The 19945-nt window shown below is 39.1% G+C and overlaps 1 protein-coding gene and 1 long non-coding RNA gene across 2 annotated transcripts in view; both read left to right on the top strand.

Moving 5' to 3' along the window:
• Window positions 1–19945, top strand: part of LOC129738016 (uncharacterized) — a 344832-nt gene that overhangs the window by 85600 nt on the left and 239287 nt on the right. The gene's annotated exons all lie outside the window — the stretch shown is intronic.
• LOC129740466 (uncharacterized) lies at window positions 9381–10218 on the top strand. The gene is made up of 3 exons (XR_008736249.1): window positions 9381–9578; window positions 9654–9722; window positions 9784–10218. It is a non-coding gene; the product is annotated as an uncharacterized LOC129740466 (long non-coding RNA).

Genomic DNA, 19945 nt, shown 5'->3' with positions numbered 1-19945 from the left:
TTTTTAAATGTCTTTGTAATGAAGGTCAAGCTTTGAACAGTATTCGTTAAAAGTGGAGTGACAAACATAAATTTATACTGCAGGAATACTGTAGATATATCCATGAAACTTTATAAAACAAACAAATAGAAGTACGTATTAAATCCAGTTTAAAGCCATTACTCTGACGCATCTGAAAATAAACTTTGCATTTACACTTGCCCCAATATACGGGACAACTGATGACTGAAATTGTTTAACATTTTTGAATATTTGACTTTCAAAGAGAAATTAAAAAACGCTGAGAATTTATTCAGTGATGCAACTGATATTATTTTTAAATATTTATATTTTTTGCACTAATAAATTTATTTGAAAAACAGAAATTTGCACTGTATAAAATCGATAAGTTTCATACCATGACAAGTGCTGTTTGGGAAAACTTCAAGCTGAAATGTCTCATTTCCACGAGTTTGGCATATGGCGAAACATTTTTTAACATAATTTTGGCGTAAAAAGGATAGATATTCAAACTGCTTCGAAGGACGAGGATGCTGAAAAAAGCGTTGAAAATGGTTGTTGAAAAACCTTTTCATCGTTTTTTTTTTCAAATTTCTATAGCTTTTCTCCATAAAGTACAATGCGAATCTTTTTCTTTCAATTAGAAATTTATGTAAACTCGAGCCGGGTAAATCAGCCTACCATCTTCAAGCAGTGGGGGACAAAATTGGAAAAGATGGGGGAGCTCCCATGTAAGTTTAAGATAAAGATCTTTTCAAAGAAGGGACCATATTTTATAAGAGAGTTTTTTTGCGTACGGATATTTGGCATAACCCAAAAAAAGATGTTACATAGTTTTTTTTTATGGAAGTTCGTAACTTCCCACTTTGGGAAAAAAAGGTGGAAAATCCATAAATTTTGACATTATTAAAGTCATTATGAAGCTTTAAAAACAGAGTTCAAATTTCAGATCTTGAAAAACAAGTTTAGAGATCAAGTTTCAGTAAATAATATGTACTATCTTTGAATTGCAATTCGGAACTCCAACTGCAGCTCTCATTTCAAAGTTGTTGGATCTGAACTATGATGGTATGACTTAAAAAATGCTTACAAAAATCTAAATTTGAATGAATTTTTACAAGTTCAGAATGGGGACCACAAAAAATGGTCGAAACGTCGCGTATTTCGAAAAATAAGTTGTTTGATTGAGATCCAAGACCGTAAAAAGCCAAAAATTAAAATTTAAAAACATTTTCCCGGTCGAAAACATAAACCTAAAAATAAAAATAAAATTTGTTGTAAAAATTTGTTATTTAGCCACCAAATCACAATTTTTTGAGCAGATTTTGCAAAAATAATCATGAAAGGTTTTTTCAATACGATTTAAAATCTGTTTATAAATTTTGATGAAATAGTTATTTTTTTTCATTTTTTTTATCTTGATTTTTGCTGAGTAATTTCTGGGTTTTGACTAAATTAAATGCCGGGATTTTATCAGGTTTTTATAGGAAATTGCCCGGTTTGTCCGGCCCGGATACGTGCTGAAAAAATTCTGGCAACCTTATTCTATGGGGTTTTCAGAACTCTCCTTTCTTTCAGTGGAAAGATTTCAGTGTAAGTCGTTCGGCCTAATTCGGGCATGGAGCTGCATTTGGAAAAAAATGTCATAAGTTTAAAAAAATGTTTATAGGGTAAATATCACACAAACAAAGTTTGAATTTCAGATTTAAAACAATCATCAAATTTCATCTTTGTCCCGAAATTCCATAACATAAGTTGCAGTTCTCATTTCCATCTGAATGGTGTTTTGATTTCATGTAAAATGATGTACAATCAAAACTAAATTTAAAGAATTTTCAAAAAATTCATTGATTTTTTATGGTGTTGCAAAGCACACCGGTTCAGTTATTTCAAAAGAAACATGATTTTTCCATACATGGGGTTTCGAAATTTTCTAAGTAATATGATAGACATTGGTCGATAGATTGTGAAATTCGATTACCAAGCACGTTCTCAGATTGTTGTTTATTGTGTTGGTACGCTTATTTTTAATAGTTTCCTGTATTCCATGGTTATAACATAATTTAAAAAAAAACGTACTTTTATGAAACATAATCGCCACTGCCAACAATTTCAACGAAACCAATCTGTTGAGCAAACTGAAAACGGGCAGCCATAATAAACCTCCCCCGAAATCATCGTAAAGCTCCCTTTTTAGCAATGAATCAATCCTGCTTTATTGTGGAAGGGAAGCTTCTCTCGGTTCAGAACCAAACTTGTTTTTTACGATCCCTTTTTTAGGGAGGGGGGGGGGGGGGGGTGGAGGGGAAACCGAACCCACAATATTAGTTCGAGTCCAATAAATAAAATCTCATATCGAGCTTTTCAGAACTCCCGGAACTCTGTGCCTTCCTGTCTTTGCCTTGGAGGGCATCGGAGCGGTTGAATTGCTGCATCGGAACAAAGAAACTCGAAAAACCGCAACCCAAGAATCGGCCTCCGACTCTCTACTTGGAGGAATGAATGGTTAGTAGCATCCCCTTTTCCAGTTCATTCATTAGTGTGTGCGGTTCGGTTTGTGAATGGGGCTGGCTGCCGTTGGACCTGTGCTTTGTCATCGAAAACCCGGTTCCCATGGACCGGACTAAAAGTGAATGAATTTCAATCACCATATAGAGATGCTGATGGGGTTGCCGGGATTTTTCAGAATTTAACGTTTTGCTTAAATCGGATTCATATTTGTACAGAGGGTATTTTTGAAAAAAAAAATGCTCACTATTTGTTTGTTTATTTTTGGTGAATCATAAAGTTTCGGAACCCTACTTTGGAATTTCTCAAGTGGGATAGCAATACCCTTTCCGGTACATAAACCGAAACAGACGCAACAGCAAGTAAAAGGCTGCAAGTGTCAATGGGGTTTATTTTTTGCAGCCACAGAAACCCTACCAAGGAAATGGAAGAACAAAAATGAGAGACTCGTTCGAATTGAATGGAAGGGGACTCAAACTGGTACCCTGAGGGGAGACCGAGAGTTCCGACCGCTTGTTGGACACGAAAAACTCACCAAGAGCCAACCATTTTCCTTACAGCAGCAGTAGTCTGATGGCGAATGGTTGGGGTTGAAGTTAATTGTGAAACCTTCTTATTCCTGAAGGCATCTCTGCTGTATGAAAGTTTATGTCCGGGGGTTGGGGTGTTTATTTTTTGTTTTCATTTTTTAAATGAACTGCAACACTTGGATGGAAACAGAAACGTTTTCCCACAAGCATCATCACCAAGAGTTTTGTTAATTCCATTCAGATGAAAATACATTCAAGGATTCAAACGATTAATAACAGTTTTAGAACTGACAAGTTCTGCAACAACTTTTTTAAGGAATCTGACCCAGTTTCACCACAAACTGAAGTTGACTCCCCCATGTGCTTTTCTACTTGTTCCAAAAACTCTTAAATTTGTGAAATTATTTCAAAATTTGTTTTTTTGTTGTTTTTAACAATTCCAATATGGAATAATTCAGATGCAACACTGCTTCTAAATTTAGGCTCAACATTGCAATACATGAATGATTGATTCAATTTTTTTTTTCTATTTTGATAACCTGGAATCAAATTATCAGAATCAAAGCAATTGAAAGATTCCATTAAATTCAACCACGGTATAAGAGAAGTTCAGCTACCGGTATTTCGATAGCAAACTTACTATCTTCTTCAGTGAGCATTTTCGATTGATCAGTGACCGGCAAAAATAAAATCCACTTATTGTTTGAATATTAAAATGCCGATATTTTCAGTTTCTCAAAATCTTTTAAAATTTCAATGAGTTTGTTGGAAAGCTGGCAATTTTAAAAATCATTTTAAAATGAAAATTTTATAATTTTTTTTCTTAGCTCATCAACAATCAGTTTACTGAATTGCACACTTTATGGGAATTACATAAAAAATCCACTTTATGGTTTAAAACTTGCTTAAGATAGAATTGAAATGAAAATGCCTTTACTTTTAAAATAAATTGCCTGTGTTTCAGTTATTTATTATTGAATTCAAAATCTTTTTTTTATACAAATGAAGTCTTTAAAGAAAAAATACGGATAAAATATTCGTCACGGTTTCGAAAGAATTCTCGATTTTTTTTCTGCAACGCGGCTCATTAGGTGGTGCACACTTTCTTCGTCCATCGTTTTATCTATCTTATTCCACCAGGTCTTTATCTGATTGATGTCTTTGACAATCTTTCCCATTGCCTTGAGTCTCCTCTTCATAATTGCCCAGTATTTCTAAATAGAGCGAAACTGGGAGCAGTTGGGTGGGTTAAGGTTTTTCAAAACCAACTGAACCCCTTTCTCTGCATACCATTCTTGAACGAGACTTTGCTGTAACAACAGCTTCCCAAATCTGGCCAAAACATTACGAGATGGTTGTGGGATCGAATGAACGGCAAAATTTGTTTTTGGAGACACTCTTTTGAGCTTAATTCCAACGTCATTGTCTTATTTGTAACGTAAACCTTTGTTTTTGCCACAGCTACAAATGCCCTGCCAAAACATAAATACTCGAGAAATTTGTCGTGAAAAATAATTTTAAATTTGGCTGGAACATAAGCCGTTGCCTAGTAAAATTTTTGACCTGGGATTTGCCTGAAGTCAGCCTTGACATAAATAGGTTTCATCGTCCATCAGAAGACACCCGTCGAATTTGGTCAGCACCTGGTCGTATAGCTAAAGAGCACGGATTTTGGCCACACTATTCTGTTTAGTGGTCCGATTTTGTACACAATATTTCCCTTTTTTCGGTTTCCATGTTGATTTTTTACAAAATAAAGCCGATTTATGGAATGTCAAAAATACATGCGTGAAGTTGAAAAAATTCCCGACACGCGGGCGCCAAGAACTTCCAAATACGTCCCCCAGGAGCGTTCCAATATGAGCGAAAGTTTGATCCAATTCTATATGAAGCAAGCTGATAAAAATGATAAGAACAACCAGAAAGCCAGAGCAAAACACACAATCAGCAGCAAAAGCCTTGAAAATTTGCGCTTCCAAAGAAAATCCCTCTTTTCAAACGGAAGACCAAATCATAACAAACGCGCTTCCTAAGCCAATTCCGTTTTTTTCCACCGGAAGGCCGAACAAAGACAAAACAATCAGCAGCATCCTTTCATAGCCTTTCCGTCTATTTCCACCAGAAGGCCAAAACAACACACACAATCAGCAGCAGCAGCCACAAAAATCTGCGCTTCCAGAGCCAATTCTGTCTTTTTCCACCGGAAGGGCAATTCGAAGCAAACAATCAACAGAAGCTGCTTTAAAAATTTGCGCTTCCTAAGCCAATTCCGTCTATTACAACCGGATGGTCAAATCATAACAAACAATCAGCGGCAGCAGCGGTCAAAATCTGCGCTTTCTAAGCCATTCAGTCTTTTTCCACCGGAAGACCAAATCATCAGCAGTGGCAGCCTTAAAAATCTACGCTTCCAAAGCCAATTCCGTCTATTTCCACCGGAAGGCCAAATCAAAGCACACAATCAACAGAAACTGCCTTAAAAATCTTCGCTTCCTGTGCCAATTCCGTCTATTTCCAACGGAAGGCCAAATCATAAAAAAACAACAGCAGCAACATTAAAAATCTGCGCTTCCTAAGCAAATTCCGTCTATTTCAACCGGAAGGCAAAATCCAAGCAAACAATCAACAGAAGCTGCCTTAAAAATCTGTGCTTCCTGTGCCAATCCGTCTTTCAGCCTATCTAAGCCAATTCCGTCTATTTCCACCACAAGGGCAATTAAAAGCAAACAATCAACAAAAACTGCCTTAAAAATCTGCGCTTCCTAAGCCAATTCCGCTTCTTTCCACCGGAAGGCCAATTCATTACAAACAGCAGCAGCAACCTTAAAAATCTACGCTTCCTAAGTCAATTCTGTCTTTATCCACTGGATAACCAAATCAAAGCCAACAATCAACAAAAACTGTCTTAAAAATCTGCGCTTCCAAAGCTAATTCCGTCTTTTTCCACCGGAAGGCCAAATCATAACAAACAATCAGCAGCAGCAGCATTAAAAATCTGCGCTTTCTAAGCCAATTCCGTCTATTTCAACCGGAAGGCCAAATCAAAGCAAACAATCAACAGAAACTGCCTTAAAAATCTGCGCTTCCTAAGCTAATTCCGTCTTTTTCCACCCGAAGGCCAAATCATAAAAAACAATCAGCAGCAGCAGCCTTGAAAATCTGCGCTTCCAAAGCCAATTCCGTCTCTTTCCACTGGAAGGCCAAATCATAAAAAACAACCAACAGAAGCAACATAAAAAATCGGCGCTTCCTAAGCCAATTCAACCGGGAGGCCAAATCAAAGCCAACAATCATCAGAAACTGCATTAAAAATCTGTGTTTCCTGTGCCAATCCGTCTTTCTAACGGAGGCCGAATCAAAAACAATCTTGTTTGTAGAAGCAGCTTTCCTAAGCCAATTCCATCTATTTCCACCATAAGGGCAATTAAAAGCAACCAATCAACAAAAACTGCCTTAAAAATCTGCACTTCCTAAGCCAATTCCGTCTTTATCCACCGGAAGGCCAAATCATAACAAACAATCAGCAGCAGCAGCATTAAAAATCTGCGCTTTCTAAGCCAATTCCGTCTATTTCCACTGGAAGGCCAAATCATAAAAAAAACAACCAACAGCAGCAACCTTAAAAATCTACGCTTCCTAAGCCAATTCTGTCTTTATCCACTGGAAGACCAAATCAAAGCCAACAATCAACAGAAACTGCCTTAAAAATCTGCGCTTCCTAAGCCAATTCCGCCTCTTTCCACTGGAAGGCCAATTCATAACAAACAGCAGCAGCAACCTTAAAAATCTACGCTTCCTAAGCCAATTCTGTCTTTATCCACTGGAAGACCAAATCAAAGCCAACAATCAACAGAAACTGCCTTAAAATCTGCGCTTCCTAAGCCAATTCCGTCTTTATCCACCGGAAAACCAACTCAAAGCCAACAATCAACAGAAACTGCCTTAAAAATCTGCGCTTCCAAAGCCAATTCCGTCTTTTTCCACCGGAAGGCCAAATCATAACAAACAATCATCAGCAGCAGCGGTCAAAATCTGCGCTTCCAAAGCCATTCAGTCTTTTTCCACCGGAAGGCCAAATCATAAAAAGCAATCAGCAGCAGCAATATCTTCTAATCTTCTATTTCAACCGGAAGGCCAAATCAAAGTAAACAATCAACAGAAGCTGCCTTAAAAAACTGTGCTCCCTGTGCCAATCCGTCTTTCTACCGGAGGCCGAATCAAAAACAATCTTGTTTGTAGCAGCAGCCTTCCTAAGCCAATTCCGTCTTTTTCCACCATAAGGGCAATTCAAAGCAAACAATCAACAGAAACTGCCTTAAAAATCTGCGCTTCCTAAGCCAATTCTGTCTTTATCCACTGGAAGATTGTGGTTGTGGTTGCGCTGGGAGGACAATTTCAGTTATTAGAAACCTTGTTAATGCCGATCCGACATAGAATTTAATGCTGATAATTCAACCTCCAAAAAAGTTCATTTTTGGAGTAGAGTCTGCTTTGTGGGTGTAGATAATTAAGTTATGAGTGCTTTCACACAAAAACTGAGACGTCAAGCAAGTTTAAAATTCAATGCAATCCATCTAAACGATTAATATTGTTCATCGGCAAATTATGGTATGCCCTTACAATCCCTGGTTTATTTTTTGCTACCAGGTGCTGAGAAAGTGCTCTCTCAGCGGAAAAGCCTGTAACAAAATACCATGAATTCTAAAACTTTTTCCTTCTATGGAGCAAACAATGAACAATAGATGCAACATAAAAAATAAATCGTTTCAACTAGACTGAGTGGAGAAGGATGGGTTTCACTTTTACAACTTTTTAATTACGCTGCACCGTTAGATGGGTGTAGCTTACTCAATTTATGCTTTACTCGGAAATTTAGTTCACACAGTCGCAACATGCCAGCAAAGCCTACAAGTACTTCATTTCAAGTTGGAACATGTTTGTTGTTTATAGCAAAAAAAAACTCATGAATTGAATGTAAACCTTCATTCCTAATAAGTGAAATTTAAAATAATCCTCGATCGACAATCCTCCAATCGTAAGGCAGAAAAATCCCAAGAGTAAATGAAAAGTTTTTTTTTTTCAATTTAAATCTTCATTGCCAGTCTGTTAAAATCGTACGGCTAAGTTTGTTTGAGCAAAATTAACCGATTAGTAAAGCTTTTCGAATTACAACTTTTACATTCCCGAACTATTTTTCAAAAATTTTCCAACTGTGGGAGTTTTTTTTATTTGAAAGTTAGGTACGATCCAACCAAAGCAAATGTATATATGTTACCGATTTGTGATTTCCCCCCCTTTTTTCGTTCAATATACCTAGTCTCTATTGCACTCGCCGAAAGGTATTTGACCATTTAACACTTTTTGGTGGCTGAATCGGAACCTCTCAAACTTCCAGAATCAAGTGCCAGACTTGAACGGACGAAACACACAAAGACCGTTCCCAAAAAAAACTCTAGCTGGCATTTTCCGTAGAGCGGGAGCATATTTTCGGAACAAAATAACACTAAACTACCCATCGTTATGGGGTTTTCCTGCAACATTCGGCAACAAACGGAGTCCAGGGCCAAGCCATTTAACGACTCTGAGCCGGGCAGCAGCTCAGTGTCGAACTGTCGCCAAACTAACACCTCTTTCTACTGACACCGTGGGAAAGGGCCCAAGAAATGCTGAACCGGGGGGATGTGGGGTTGGGATTAAAATATCGCACTTTAAGGGTTGCGAGAAAATGTGCTGCCCTTGTTTTCGTGGGGTTTCTGTTTGCTGTCAGATTCTTTGTGGCAGAAGCTGTGATTATTTGAAATACATTATGAGCCTGCTTGTAGAATTTAGTTACCGTCTGTGAGTTGACAATGGCTGATATGAATAAAGCTCTTATAATTGCTTTTGCTTTTGTGAGTCAAATACCTCGAATTGCATGCATATTAGACTGAGTCGATTTGGGGTCATTTTTGAATTTCTCAAACCCTGGGGTCTAAAAAGCTTCTTTTTGGTCCAAAACTCATCCATGATTTTTTGCAGAATTTTTAAGTAACGTTTACATGAGTAAATTTGAACTTTTAGGATTGTATGGGAAAATTGAATATTTTGTACTGAAAAATCAACATCATTTTTCTTTCGTCTGTGGAACCAAGCCAGCTGATGATTTTTGTGCCAATTTATAAAATTCTTGAAGGAAATTTTCCGCTAAACAACTTTATAGAAGACTGTAACTTCGTATCTCATTAGGAAAAAAAGTTATTAGCTGTTCAATAGAGGTATGTTCTTTTGCACTGATCAACAATAAATTCAATTGACATCCCTGCAGGGTGCCTAGCGAGGTATTGCGTGACTACACGCTAACTTTTGGCTACCCCTTAAAGGCGTAAAAATGACCCGTTATTGAGAACCTCCGCGATCTGTCAAATAACGGGTCATTTTATCGGATCAATATTACCCCTTATTTCGAAAGGCTCGATTCCCTTCAAAAGGGGTAGTTTTAGATGTTGTTACATTCAAAGCGTTATTTTATTTGTCCGGTGAATAAAATATGCAGTGATTGTGGTAAGCATTTTATTGAAAATTAAAGTAAAATGTAAAATCTTTCAGAAATAACATTCTACCATATTATTTCTTCAGCACATCAACGACAAGGTCAAAAAACAAGTAAATTCTACTTGAAACCACGAATGGCGGTGGAATTTGATGGTAATTACTTAAGTTTTTTTTTGTTTTCAATGTGAAATCTTAATCTTTGGTACTATTCCAGGTTTCTTCTGATAATACTAGCCCCTAATAGGATGCTGAAAAAAAATATCGACGCGAGGTAAAGAAAGATTCCAATCATTTTTGATTGAAAAAAAAAACGGTTGATTCCAAGATTGTTCCAAGAAATGTTTTTAAAACGCAAAATTACTGGCCATTTTAATAAACAAAGTGAATTAACATTTGGTTTTCATTCATTTCCCAGCAAACGAATTTTCCATAATCGAATACAAATATTTCTGCCATACGAAAGCGTTTAAAATAAGGGGTTATTTTCATACATGCGTTTCAAATAAGGGGTAATTTTCATCCGCTACAAGCGTTATCAAGCTGAGTACCCCTTAAAGGGTAAAGCGGCTTTATCCTTAAAAAGGAGTTCTCCCAGTCTTATCGAATAACGGGTCAAAAGTATTCGTTAAGGGGTAACCAAAAGTTAGCGTGTACTTTTCATGCAAAATTTGGCGAGGCTCAAGCAGTGATGTCAATTGAATTTATTGTTAATCAATGCGAAAAGACATACCCCTGTTAAACAGCTAATAACTTTTTTACCTAATAAGATACAAAGTTACGGTCTTTGATAAAGTTGTTAAGCAGAAAATCTCCTTCAAGAATTTTATAAATTGGCACAAAAACCATCAGCTGGCTTGGTTCCACAGACGAAACAAAAATGATGTTGATTTTTCAGTACAAAATATTAAATTTTCCCATACAAACCTAAAAGTTCAAATTAACTCATGCAAACGTTACTTAAAAATTCTGCAAAAAAATCATGGATGAGTTTTGGACCAAAAAGAAGCTTTTTAGACCCCAGGGTTTGAGAAATTCAAAAATGACCTCAAATCGACTCAGTCTAATGCATATTCCTAATCCGGAGCTGGTTGAAAGTAAATGCTGTAGTCTGCTTTTTAATATCTAGTTGAGCAAATGCTTTCAAATTTGGCCATTCTAAAGTTCGAGCTAAGTAAAAGCTATCGAAGCAATTGCTATTTTTTTATTCATACCACCTAATAATTATTTTCAAAAGACGGGCAATTAGAGCTTCATAGACCTTTCGTAATAAAATCATAGCTACCGTGAAGGATACAAAGATTTCAGGGGATGCGCTACGATTTTGACAAAATCTTAAAACTTTAAATTAGCATCAACTTATATCAATTTGAAAAGTGGCACACCAATTGATAGTTTCATTATTCGCATTTGTACTGTGGAGCAGCCAACTCGTTCGTTTGTCAAACGGTCGTTTTACAGCAAAGCACAGAGAACAGACGTAAAAGCTCGAAGAAAAAATCTTCAAAAAAGATTGTAAAATTTCAAATGGTTGCCGTAACCGATGGTCATACAATTTCAACATTTCCTTCTTCAATTTTTTTAGTTCACCTACAACTTGCAAAGCGACCATTATCCGTTTCAATCTTTTTCAAACTGATCTCAATTTCGTTTTTCTTCTCTTTCTCTCGTTTTAACAATTGTATATACTTCTCTCTCTATGTTTCATTTTTATGGATTTGAATTGCTCTCTTTTCATTACCGAAGTATCAAACACTGATATTAATCTTCAGTTTGTTTTCATTCTTTACATCATATTAATATTTTCCATTTTACACTTATTTTTATCATTATTCACTACAATGCTGACATCCAAAATAGACGTTGGAAATTAACTCGAAACAGTGCCGTCAATTGCGCCGTTCAAAAGTTACAAATCAAATTTTCAAGTGCCCAGTTTTCGAAAAGGCGTTATCGTATATGAACTTATTTATAATTCAACTAATGAAGCTCTTAAAATGGATGTGTTCAATTTATTTCTAGATAAATGCAAAAAAAATCACTTTAGACTGGACAACATTTCACTTCCTTTATTTTATACGGTTTTTATTTATAGACTTTTTTCGGAAGTTGAAACAACTTTTTTTTTAATTTATCTAACGTTTCGGGTTACTTTTCTTTACCCATCATCAGATGTCGCTAGAGTAAGCCGAAACGTTACGTAAATTAAAAAAAAAAATTAAGAGGTTGTTTATCAGACACAACCACAAGGCTTACGTTGAATTACGGCATCTTTTTTCAATTTCACATAAACTTAATAAATTTGTTTAATTTTAACTTATATATTTTTTCTTGTTATAGCCAGTGTAATTTCTAGTCAGCCCTAACTCCTTAACACTGCAACATGTAAACCAAATAAGCACCAGCTCCAGCGCCGACTCTCTAAGCAAGCCAAGCACTAGTTGAACTTGCATGTGTTTAGTTCAAAAGTTGCTGAGCAACTAATCGAATTCGCTCAAATTTTGATTTTATATGCCGAAAATATCTTAGCGCACGCGAAATAAAGGAAAAGTTCAAAGCATAATAACGAAAAAGGGTGGAGTGGAGCACACGAGCGAGTATCGACGAACAAAAGCTTGCTTTGATCCATTGGTTTTTCATCCGGATCAATTTAAAGTACACTGCCAGCCAAAAGTTTGGGATCACCCCTTTTCAAAACATGAAAACATACTTATCAAAACACATTTGTTAAATTTAGAGCAATTTTTTTTCCTTGTAAAAAAAAGCAATAGATTGCATTGTGCTTCAAATTTTCAAAAGAGCTACTTACACTGATGGACATAAACATCCGACAATTTTAATGTTCTGTTGAAATTTTTGTTGTTTTAACGTAATCTTTCCTCTTCTGGAAATTCTATGCCCTTTGATATAGAACATTTTCTAGAATCTATTCACATAAAAAATATGCAAATATAACAAACTTTTTGGGGTTAATGCAATTGCGATGAATTAGTATGTGTCGAATACTTATATCCATCTGCTTCGTGAATACTTCAGGTAAAGATTGATTATTTCCCGATCATTTTTACCAAGATTTAAAAAAATTTTGGAATTTTTTTCGCCTTAAACGCTGTCATCTTACGAGTTCTTGCGAATCTGTTGGGCTTAATATATATTTTTTGCCAATTACATATTAAGAAAAGATATGCAATGTGTCATGGTTTTAGTGAGATATTACCACCAAAAATTGTTTCCAAACTTTTGGCCGGCAGTGTAGGTACACCAACTACTCTAGGGAAGCAAACAGCAGCGCACACATATTTTTTGGTCGCTCCATCTGACCACCGGAGGGAAGTGCCAATAATTTAATGAAACCGGGACGGCGCAATCCTTGCCCTTTTATAACATCGCATCTAGTGCAGTTTAGATCGACTGTGCGTTTTATTAGTATTGGTGTACCAACACATAGCCGACCCGAAATGATGTACGGAAAAGATGTCTGTTAAAGAGGCGTTTTTCGTGACGCGAGATTCGTTCGCGAATTTCAATTTGCCCCCCTATAGTGTTGCCGTAAGACGTAATTCTACGTCAAAAAATTAAAAAAAAACTCACCGAAAAAGTCAATAAGTGAAAACCGTATAAAAAGTACCAGTGATAAATTTTTATTCATTCTATTTTTGCACCACTGAGGCAGTCGAAATAACTGACAGCTTCACAATAAGTTTTTGCACTTCATGAACGGCTATCGTCAGAGGACGAATCGGCTATATCGATGCTGGAACATTCTTGACGATCAGTCTTACCTATCAGAACTTGTGTCACTTTTGCTTCCCATTGTCCAAAATTTTCCACTTCTATGCTTCTAACTTGAAATAAACAGCAATTAACTTTTAAGATATTTTCCCATTATGCAACCGGACGAAAGTGTTACAAAACTTTAACAGTAATTTTCTTGAACATGCCAAACATTTCATACGACCTGTTCATAATTTTGTTTTTGACAGTTCTCTTCGGTGTGTTTGGAGACATCTGGTGGCCCATCCAAAAACGAAATTTCGGTTCAAATGATCGTTGGAAATTTTACACAAGTTTCGTGGGCTAACTTGTACGTCTGTCTCTGTGAGCAAAGTTCTTTACCACGTTTATAGCAAACTGCTCCGGAGCCCAGCTAGTGGAATGGAACTGATTCCTGGACAGGATTTGTCTTGAAAGTAGATCGAGCGTGTTTTTAAAAACCAATTGAGGCATTCTTTCGTACTCGTCTCTCGAAAGAGTTTATCCCAAGTAACACAGATAGTTTTGTAAGATTCTTCAAGACCCGTATAAAACCAAAACTTGATCTAGTAGCGTGCTATAAAACTCTAAATGTTACTTGGGTATGGGAGCATGAGCCTTAACAGGTAAGATGTTAGCAATCGCTAGCACAACGGATCTTTGAAAGTAAAGGGTGATACGGTCAAAATTTGGTCAAGGGAAAACGCGTGTAAATCGGTGAAATCGTTTATTTAAAAAATCAAATTAAATTTCTTTTTCAAGTCTAATTAGTATAAAATTCAGGAAAAATATTCAGTTAGGCTTCCGCTTCTCCAAATCCGAATTACCGGGCCTTACGCTTAACCCCTGCCAACAGATTTTGTACAGCCACCTTGTCCACCTTCTTCGCCGCAGAAAGCCAGTTTGCCTTGAACTGCTGCTCGTCCTTAGCAGTTTTTTTGGTCTTCTTTAGGTTCCGCTTGACAATAGCCCAGTAATTCTCAATTGGGCGGAGCTCTGGCGTGTTTGGAGGGTTCTTGTCCTTGGGAACCACCTGCACGTTGTTGGTGGCGTGTCACTCCATGGCCTTTTTACCGTAATGGCAAGATGCCAAATCCGGCCAAAACAGTACGGAACAACCGTGTTTCTTCAGGAAAGGCAGCAGACGTTTATTCAAACACTCTTTCACGTAAATTTCTTGGTTGACAGTCCCGGAAGCTATGAAAATGCTGCTTTTCAAGCCACAGGTACAGATGGCTCTCCAAACCAGATATTTCTTCGTGAACTTTGACAGTTTCATGTGCTTGAAAATATCTGCTACCTTTCCCTTTCCTTTTGCCGTATAAAACTACTGTAGGTTTCGTCGTCCATTACCACGCAGTCAAACTTCGTCAGCATCGTCGTGTACAGCCTCCGGGATCGCGCTTTGACCGTCGTATTTTGTTTATTAATCGCGATTTGGAGTCACTACCATCTTGAAAGTCGATAGTCCGGCTCGGTTTTTGGCTCGATACACGGTTATAGAAGATACACCCAGCTTATTTGCGGCATCTCGGAGAGAGAGGATAGGGTTTCGCTTAAAACTACCGGCAACTCTGTTTGTCGTCTCAGCGGCTTCCGGTTTTCGATTTCCCCCCGATCCAGACTTCCTGACTGTCGACAAACGTTCCCCAAACACTTTAATTACATTTGTAACGGTTGATTTGGCAACTTTTAGGGATTTTGCCTGCTTTGCGTGCGAGTAGCTCGGATTTTCGCGATGCGCGAGCTAACTTTTAATACGCTGCTCTTCTTCCTTGGACGGCATTTTGACAACTGAAGAGTGAATACCAAAATCAAAATAGGAGCAACATTCTACACACATACACCTTCAAAATGAAGGGTGTTCAGGTTTTTTAAATGCAAAATTAAAAAAAGTACGTCAAGTTGATATTGACCAAGTTTTGACCGTATCACCCTTTATTCGTGACTTGGAAGAGTTGTTCGAAGTGCTCAATCCATCGTTTGAGTTGATCTGTTCGATCGATCTATAACTGACCTGCTAGGTGCACCACTAATATATGCCTGCTCGATTCCGATCATCGACCATCCTCCAAGTGTCATCCGACATCCATTCACTTCTTCTTCCACAAACTTTACCGAGAGTACCATGGGCGTGATAAAGGCATTCTTGATTCCACACCACTGTTCTTCGACTGTTCCGTCTGTCGGCAGTTCCGAGACTCGGGATTCAAGCTGTTGCTCTTTTCACCTCTGGATTCTCCAACCGGCGGACGTGTATCAACATCCAACTTTCTCCTCACGCCGCTGGACACGCGCGACTCTCAGTCGTATCTTACCAAGGACGAGTTGATGGGCAGATGCAATGTCTGCGCTTCGTTTGTTGCGGACATCAAGAAGGCTCCTTTTCCATTTTCGGCTGGTGCAGATGTGGTCAATTTGATTTTCTGTTCGGCCATCTCGGGATACCCAAGTGACCTTATTTGCTAGTCGATGGGTGAAGAGCGATCCTTCGATCACCATGTTGGTGTTGCTACAAATTCTATACAAAGCATTCTGTTTTCGCTCATCTGTCCTAGACCATGGCGCCCCATCATGCGCTCAGGGTCCTGATTGTCGGAGCCAATCTTTGCGTGGAAGTCGCTCAAATGGATTTGAATGTCACCTTTAAGAATTTTCTCAACCACGCTGTTCAATTGACTGTAAAACTGCTATTTCTTCTGCAGGACAAATCGGCAACGTCAGTTGGCGCATAACGATGGACCAATTGTAAGGTTTCTAACCCGTGCTATGAATCTGTCTACGATTATTCTTTCGTTTATCGGTTCCCATCTAATGAGGGCCGCATGAGCCTACGGGCTTAACAGGAAACCAACTCCTCGTTTCCGAGTGGCGTGTTCTCCTCGTATGCCAGAGTAAAGCAGGACTCTCCCGCACTGTGTCTTGTGTTCCCCAGTGTTAGGCCAACGGACTTCGCTCAGTCCCAGAATTTCAAGCTTGAGGCGGTTAGCCTCTCTAGCAAGTTGAGCCAGCTTGCTTTGTTGGGCAAGGGTCAAAACGATCCAAGTTCCAATTCTAGTCCGAGTTTTCATGCTTCATGCTCTCATTGGGTAATTTTTCCGAATGAACCATCTGATTGTTAGCAATCTGGTTGCACTGCTTAAGGTTGTTTTCTCACTTGAATCCCGCGCGGGAGAACAAATTTGCAAACAAGGCGGACTTTTCATCATATCCGATTTATACAGACTTTAAGTAACGATTTTTACAATCGTTTCCCACAAGTCCGGAATGACTTGGCTATGTCGCGTAGTTCCTCCACCAAACTTCGCTCCTCTTCCCTGGTATCTCAGTCGTATGAGAATGCTGATTAGCTGGTTATACTATAGTGTTGACTGCGGGTAACGACTCTGGAGTGCGGTTTTTGGATTAAGATATAACCTATGGTCGTGGGATTTTTGCTCTTGAAGTAAATTAATAATCAAGGATTTTCAAAGGATTTGATTCTTCATGAGTTTCATGAGTCAATTAAATTAAATCAACAAAGAGTTCAGAATGTTAACAAAAAACTACCCCAAAACAACTTTCCAGATTAAGGTGCAAATTTTAATTGTTAACGTCACAACGGAATTCCGGTGAACTTAAGCTGTTCGCTCCGGATGGAATTGAATCAGTAAATTTAATTTTTGATGAGTTACGTCGCACAATCCGAGAATCATTGTTCCCATTACAATGAAAGTGCGGACTGAGGAAAGCGAAGCTCGTAGTTCCACCGTAGTAGAGTCACCTTTTTTTGCCTCCATCCTTATGCACTATCGCCTAGCTGAAATCTTAATTAAAAGTTTTTCGCCAAAGTGTGAGATTTGCGTTGGTCTTCCTTCGTTTGTCGTTTTTATTATAGCCAGGCCCAGGCACAAGTTATCCGTATCCGTTCTTTCCTGGCTGGTCGATTGCAATGATAAATATAGACGTAGAGTTTCCCGGATGGGTGGTGGTCAGCCATCTTGCTCTTCCCCCCATCAGAAGCAATAACGGAAACAATCACCTCAGTCGTGACAGAGATTTACTCCTGACTCGTTTGGAACCGGCCAGATTGCTGACTGGGAGTTGAAGAAAAAACGCTGAAACTCGATAAGTCTTCTGAACAGGCAGGAGATTCAACGGGGAAGTAATTTTTTTTATTATAGAATCTCATTTTCTACTACTTTCGCTGGGATCTGGCACCCTTCTGAATTTTCCCTTCCCATCGTCCAATCAGTTTATGCGTTACCTACGTTTTTCACCGCCAGTAAGATACTTAATAAACTTGAGTCGATTTTCCTTTGTTGCCGGCGAAGAAATTGAGGACCCCTAATCCTCCCATCATTTTCAGGCCGATATAAATGGATAACGATTATGGCGGCAGTGGCTATTCTGACGACTGGGAGGCATAGGCCTTGTTTGTATAGAGCTCGTTTACGCATCGATTAGTTAGTCCGGGATAAAGTTGCTTGGCGAAAGTATGTTTTCCCCTATCGTTATTGTTATTTCATTCCAACGGATTATTCGATTTTATCTTGCGAGTTATCGGAATCGATCAGATTAATTACGGGATGTTTTGTAAATATTGTTTGTTTGTCTGTTTCGAGCAGAAGAAGAATTTAAACAGTCTAAAGTCGCGTAAATTCTTGATGAAGCCTAGAATTGCATAGGTTTTTTTTTATTTACATAGTATTCCGTGCTACGACATAACTTGACGAACATAAATCCTAAAATTCACTCGGTCCATGGCAACCGTTCTCCAATTTCTCGGACACCTTACTTGGTCTAATCACCTCGCTCGTTGCGCCCCTGCTCGTCTTGTTCCTACCGGATGCGTAGCGAACACCTGTTTTGCAGGACAGTCCTCCGGCATTCTCGCAACATGCCCTGCCCAGCGTATCCGGCCAGCCTTCACCACCTTCTGGATACTGGGTTCGCCGTAGAGTCGCGCTAGCTCGTGGTTCATCCTTTGCCTCCACACTACGTTCTCCTGCACGCCGTTAAAGATGGTTCTTAACAACGGGTTCTCTCTACGGGTCTCGTGCCCGTAGAGAACAATCGGTCTAATGAGCGTCATATACAGGTTACACTTCGTGCGAGGGCTTCTCGACCGCAGTTGCTTGTGGAGTCCATAGTTGGCACGACTTCCTCTGATAATTCGCCGCTGGATCTCACGACTGGTGTCATTGTCTGCGGTCACCAGTGAGCCGAGATAGACAAAGTCTTCGACTATCTCCAGTGACCTCGTTATTACTGGAAAAGCGGGTTTGGTCGGTCTCGGATCCGCAGGCCAGAATGTACTTCGTCTTGGACGTATTAATCATCAACCCAATCCTTCCTGTTTCGCGTTTCAGTTTGCGGTAGATCTCCTCCATCGCCGCAAATGACCTGCCGACTATATCAAAGTAATCGGCAAAGTAGATAAGTTGACTGGACCTATTGAAAATCGTGCTCCGCATATCACCCACCGCTCGTCGAATAACTCCTTCAAGCGCTACGTTGAACATCACGCTGGAAAGACCATTACCTTGTCGAAGCCCCCTACGCGATTCGAATGAACCCGACAATTCATCCGAAATCCACCCACAGCACTGCGTTCCATCCATCGTCGCCTTGATCAGTCTGGTCAACTTCCCGGAAAAGCCGTTCTCGTCCATGATTTTCCATAGTTCGTCACGGTCGATAGTGTTGTACGCGGCTTTGAAGTCGTTGAACAGATGGTGCTTAGGGACTTGGTGTTCACGGCATTTTTAGAGGATTCGCCGTAATGTGAAGATCTGGTTCGTCGTAGACCATTCTTCCATGAAGCCGGTCTGATTACTTCCTACGAATCTGTTGCTTGTGGCGTTAGGCGGCGGAGTAGGATTCGGGACAACACTTTGTAGGCGGCATTGAGGACAGTGATCGCTCGGTAGTTCTCACAGTCCAATTTGCTGCCCTTCTTGTAGATGGGGCATATTACCCCTTCCTTCCACTCCTCCGGTAGCTGTTCTATGTTCCAGATCCGGACTATCAACCGGTGTAGGCAATCGGCCAACTTGTCCGGGCTCTTTTGATGAGTTCAGCAGCGATGCCATTCTTCCCAGTTGACTTGTTGCTATTCAGTTGGCGAATGGCTTCCTTGAATTCACTCATCGTTGGGAGTGGCTCCTCTACGTCGTTGGCTACGCCGGCTATGTACCTTCCCAGATTCCCAGATTAAAGCATAGTTCATCTTAAATCCGGACGCACTGTATATTATACCACTGCGCTCCTAGTGGTCGGATCTGGAATGTTTTGACAGTGCTTATGTGCATTTCGTTGAAACTAACTTTTTGTTGTGGAAGCTATAGCACAGACCATACTGACTGGACACTCGATTTCGTTTTCTGGATAATTTTTCGATTTGAAGAAATGCTATCCCAGTTGGAAATGCCACCCAACTTAAAAAAACAGGCAATTTCTACGATAAAATCGGGCTAAACAGGTTCATTTTTCCTACAGGGCATTTTTTGCCAAATTTTTCAGGTTCGCCATCTGCCGTCGGTATTGCCAACCTGCCAAAACTGACAAAAAAATTAGACAGAAAATGGTCTAATTTTTTTTCTAAGTGTCATGTCAGTGTGATCAGTGGCTGTAGTTTAGAAACC

The sequence above is a fragment of the Uranotaenia lowii genome, chromosome 1 (assembly GCF_029784155.1).
Source record: "Uranotaenia lowii strain MFRU-FL chromosome 1, ASM2978415v1, whole genome shotgun sequence".
Classification (NCBI taxonomy): Eukaryota; Metazoa; Arthropoda; class Insecta; order Diptera; family Culicidae; genus Uranotaenia; species Uranotaenia lowii.
Note: the sequence above shows the minus strand (reverse complement) of the source record. Positions and strands in the feature narration are given on the sequence as shown.